Source organism: Tupaia chinensis, unplaced genomic scaffold (assembly GCF_000334495.1).
Source record: "Tupaia chinensis unplaced genomic scaffold, TupChi_1.0 Scaffold000280_1, whole genome shotgun sequence".
NCBI lineage: Eukaryota > Metazoa > Chordata > Mammalia > Scandentia > Tupaiidae > Tupaia > Tupaia belangeri.
Window position 1 is genome coordinate 1,258,640 of NW_006159763.1, and position 5,340 is coordinate 1,263,979.

At 46.1% G+C, this 5,340-nt stretch overlaps 1 protein-coding gene across 1 annotated transcript in view; it reads left to right on the forward strand.

Moving 5' to 3' along the window:
• Window positions 1-1,108: 1,108 nt before the first annotated feature.
• The window catches only part of GALNT11 (polypeptide N-acetylgalactosaminyltransferase 11), a 43,384-nt gene continuing 39,152 nt past the window's right edge, over window positions 1,109-5,340 (forward strand). The window contains exon 1 of the mRNA XM_006150240.3: window positions 1,109-1,125. The gene's annotated coding sequence lies outside the window, so the exon portion shown is untranslated. The remainder of the gene's footprint in view (window positions 1,126-5,340) is intronic.

Sequence of the window (5,340 nt, forward strand, 5' to 3'; positions counted from 1 at the left end):
CCCCGGCCCCCCGCCAGTCTCTGCGACCCCGAGCGCAGGCCGAGCGGACCGGCGGGACGAATGCGGGCCTCGCTTCGGAGCGCAGAGCCGGCGAGGGCCCGGGACCCTCCGCCCCCTTCTCAACCGAGGGCCGGAGCGTGCTGGCCCGGCCTCGGAGGGAGACCAGCGGGGTTAGAGGTGCCCCTGACACCGCAGACCCATGGCGGGGACAGGAGGGCCAGGAGCCCGCGGCGCGCAGCCCGGGTGACCGCCACGCGGCCGGGTTCGCGCTCCCCGAGAGTCGGTTGGCTTCCGCTGCGCAGGGTTTCGCCAGGTCCGCGCGTCGCGTTTGGTTGATAGGCTGCTGGTGCTTTTTTTGTTTTTGTTTTTTTTCCAGCATGTTGAAGAAATTGAGTCATTTGTCTTGTGCAATTTACCATATTCTTAAAGTCGCAGGCAGGCACCCGCCCTCGGTCTGATGGACCACCCTTTGGGGGATGCTCAGAAGCACTTCATGACTAGCTTTTCACGTTTCTGCAGTCAGAGAACATTGGCTCTGGCATTCCGCTTACTTTGCATGATGGAAACAATTGCTTCGTTGCTTTTCCAAATACAAAGTGGTTTTCTAGCTGTGCTTTTCTTGCCATTACCGTGCACCCCCCCAAAATACTCTGGTGTTACTCTCCCCCACTTGTAGCATCAGGCTAGAATCCTCATAGGCATTTATATTTATACATAGATCTCCACTCATTTCTTCTCTGCCTAGAAACACTGCATTTTAAAATCTCTGCCGTAAGAAAAATAGGGAAGAGAAAAACTTCTCTACCCTTAATAAATGATGTGTCAGTTGAGCGTTTCAAGTTAAATGTCACCCACAGTAGTCTACACTTTTCTGGAGATTTTTGTGACGTTTCTTGCAAAAAACTATCCTTTTTGTGTGTGTTGTAAAATACATATAGCCCAACGTTATCATTTTAACCACCTTTAGGTGTATTAGTGGTGTTAAGTACAGTCATAGGGTTGCGTCACTGTCACCACTTTTTCCAGAAGGGTTTCACCATCGCAGGCAGAAACCCTTAAGCATAACTCCTCCTTCCCTGCCCCGCCCCCTCGGGCTCTGTCATTTGCCTAGTCCGGACGTGTTATGTAAGTGGGATTGTCCGCGTTTGTCCTTTTGGGTTTGGCTTATTTCACACAGTGTTTTTGGCGTTCATCTGTGTTGTAGCACGCATTACACTTCTTAGAGCTCAACAGTGTGTGTGTGTCACAATTTCTTTAGTCATTTAAGGGACTTTGGGTTGTTTACACTTTTGGCTGTTGTAAGTGGTGCTGCTGGGAATGCGTTCCTGTGTGTCTGAGCTCCCGTTTTCAGGGGTGTATATCCAGGAGCGGAACGGTTGTCTTACTCTGCATTTAACTTTAAAAAATGTGACTGTGTTCATTTATGTCATGAGCAAGAGGGAGACAAGTACCCTACGCAGTATCTTGCCACACTGACCCTCCCCCTGAGCCAGTGAGGACCCGGGCTTGGGGAGGTGACCTGTTTGTTAAGCTTGCCTGGGATCCGAACTCGGGCACTCCTGGCGTCAGCCTTGCACAGCAGCACCTGCCTCCTGTGCGTCCTGGCTGAACCCTTTGTTTAACTTCGCCGGGAACTGACCAACTCTTCGTATTTTAAAAACTGCTTCTGCGGCCTGCTTTCTCACTCTTGCTCTCTCTGATCAAATTTTTTTAAAAAATTAAAATAATTTTAAAAGAACTGCTTCCTTAAAGACTTCCACCCTACATTAATTGCTAAATCCAATGGTACTGCCTCAGTTCTCATCTGCTTGGCCTCTTTTATTTATTTTTTAAGAGAGATTTTTGCTATAGGGCGCATGCACTCACCAGAGAGAGACAGAGACAGACAGTGAGAAATCACCCCCCACGGGAGACGGCCACACTACAGTCTCTCCTCCGTTCTTCTCTTGGGATTTTGCTCATGCACACACACGCACCCCGTGTGAGTTTTAAGCCGCTAGGTCCGGGACTTAACTGTGGTTGGCTACGTGGGAGTCCAGCGATGTAACTGTTCTGCCATCTGCTGGTCCTGTGGCTTGGCCTCTTCACGTGTCACATTGCTTGTCAGTACAGCCGAGTTTGTTATTTTCATGAGAGGGAGAAGTACCCTCAGCTGGTTAAATCCTCTGTGAGGTCTAGGTTTGAATTTGAAGCCTATGGGCATCTCTGTATCAGTGCTCTCTGGAATGCACCAGGTGCAAAAGGAAGTCCGCTGTAAATCCTCCCAAGTCTGCCCTGTCCTCCAGCTTCTATCAGGGAGACTGGAAAGCGGGTGCTGGGTTTAGTGCCCTTCCTCCTTTGGGGCCAGTGTGCTGTCAAGTTAGCAAGCACAGACTGTCCTGCTCTCGCTCCTGCTACTCACGTTCACAGCCCTCTGGAAGCCATGAGAGCCTCTTACCGAATTCTCCCGTTTTTCTGTCCCAACCCACTTTACGCACTGCGGCTAGAACTTTATTCCTAGGATTTATCTGTGTAAGGACACTTGTTAGTTCCCTTTTGTGTACAGAACAAGTTAATTCGCATCTTCACGTTAGAGTCCCTGCCTGTCTTCATACAATCACCTCCCGCCCACTACCTTTCCTCCCTGGCCAGTCCATTTGCATTCGTCCTTACTGCCCCCCATCCTGCTTGCTGTTCTGTGTGGAAGACTAAAATTAGATACATGGTGTGGTTTTCAGGACTAACTTCCTGCTTCAAATAGTTCAACTTTTAGCCATTCAACTATTTTTAAAGAATTATTTATTGAATCTTACTTATTTTTTATTATTCAGTTTAACCAGAGAGAGTGAGGGAGAGCGAGATAGCAAGCTTCTAGGTTTGGGACTTGAACTATGGTTCACCGTGTCAGAGTCCAGCACCTTAACCACCATGCCACCTGCTGGCCCCTAGCCATTGAAATTTTATTCCCACCCCCCCACCCGCCCCACCCCGCCGAAAGGTTTCTGTTATAGGGCGCATGCGCTCACCAGAAAGGCACAGAGAGACAGAGAGACATAAAGCGAGAAATCACCCCCTTGGAGGGGTGGAATGGCCATGCCGCAATCCCTTCTCCTCCATTCTCTTCTCTGGATCTTAGGAACGCACGCACACGTGCCTGGCATGAGCTTAAGCTACTGGGTCCAGGACTCAAACCACAGTTGAGTACATGGGAGTCCAGCAACATAACCGTTATGCTAACTGCTGTTCCCGAAATTTTACTCTTTAAAGCCAAACTTAAATGACCTGTAAGAAATTGTCAGGTGGTTCAGGCATTAATTTGCTTTTATCTTTACTGTGGCACTTCTTAGAGTTTTCTTTAAGACATGCTCAAGTCTTTCTACCCGATTTATTATTTCTATAGGGAAATTATTTATTTATTTATTTTCTTTAGGGAAAATGAGATTACTAATCGAAAGGTATAATGATTTATTCTTTTCAATTTTATTTATTTAGTATATTATTTTTAAATTTGATCAGAGTGAGACACAGAAAGAGAGGGAAAGTGAGAAAGCAAGCCATCAAGTCCAAGACTCAAACCATGGCTGGCCCATATGAGAGTCCAGTGCCTTAACCACCATGCCACCTGCCAACCCCAGGCATAATAATTTCTAAGGTTTCTGTGATGTTGTCAAACTGCTTTCTTAAAAAAAAAAAAAGACACCGTAATTTACAGTTTCACCATTGTTAAGTGTATCATTTAACTACTTTATGCTTCAATATATGGAACAAGTATAAAATAAAACAAACTTGCAATTTTAAGTTTAAAAATAATCTTATTTTTATTTGCATGTCTACTAATTATCAATAATGGATACTTTTAAAAAAATTTTTTTTCCATAGGGTGCATGCACTTTGCTGGAGAGAGGGGGAAAAGAGGAATCACCCTTGGGGGGATGCCCATGCCACAGTCTCTTTCTCCTCTCAGGATTTTGGACATGCATGCACATGTACCTGGCGTGATTTTCAAGCCACCAGGCTGACACTTGAACTGTGGTCTGCCCGTGAGAATCCAGCACCTTAACCACCATGCCACCCGCTGGCCCCCAAGACCAGAGCCTGTTTAATATGTATGTCCATGTCTGTTTCTTCTGTGCATAGTCTCCTGAATACTTGAAGCGTAGGTTACACCTGGGGACTCTCTTCACCTGTGTTAGCTTCTATTCCTAACATTTATCTGAAAAGTTCTGGAGGTCAGAAATCAGAAATGGTTCTCAGTGGGCTAAAGTCCTGGTGTTGAGAGGACCGTGTTGCTTTCTGGAGATCATAGGAGGGAATATTTTCTTGCTCTCTTGAGAATCTGCCCACAATCCCTGGTTTGTGGCCCTCTTTCAACATCTTCAAAGCCAGCAGTTGTGGGTTGAATTCTCACATCCTATTACTTTCATCTCTTTTGCTTCACTTTTCCATGTTCTAGGATCCTTTTGGATTATGTTGGGCCCACTCAAATGATTCAAGAATGATATTCATGTTTTAAGATCATCTGACCTTAGTTCTAGGGCTTAAGATAAGGACTTTACTTTTTTTTTTTGGTTTTTGCCATAGGGTATACCTACCTGCTAGAGTGAGCGAGTGAGAGAGAGAGAGAAGGAAAGTGAGAAATCATCCCTCAGGGGAGATTTGCTACATTGCAGTCTCTTCTACATTCTCCTCTTGGGATTTTGGGCACACATGCACGCTCGCCTGGCATGTTTTTTGAGCCACCGAGTCAGGGACTTGAACTGTGGGGTCAGCTATATGAAATCCAGTGCCTTAACCACTATGCTACTTGCTGGCCTGCATATGGACATTTCAAAGGGGACCATTTTTGGTCTGGTTACCACATAGTGTGGCAATTATAATTAAAAAAAAAATTTGGTGGCCAGCAGGTGGCATGGACGTTAAGGCTGACCATAGTTCGAGTCCTAGACCCAACAGCTAGAAAATCACACCAGCACCTGTGCGTGTGTGCCTAAAATCCCAAGAGGAGAAGGGATTGCAGTGTGGTCATCCCCCCCAGGGAGTGATTTCTTTTTTTTTTCTTTTTTTTTTTATAATTTTTACTTAATTTTATTTATTCATTCATTTTTTAATTTGACCAGAGAGAGACACAGAGAGAAAGAGGGAAAGTAGAAAGCAAACCATCAGGTCCAGGACTCAAACCATGGTTGGCCATGTGGTTTTGCACTCTCTCTGTGAGCTCATGTGCCCTATGGTAAACACCTGAAAACACATTTTTGTGTGTCGGGGGGCAGACCTGTGGCCTAGTGGCTCAGGAAGCCAGATCTTCCCATATAGGTGACCACGGCAGGAATTCCAGATCATCCCATATAGGTGACCACAGCA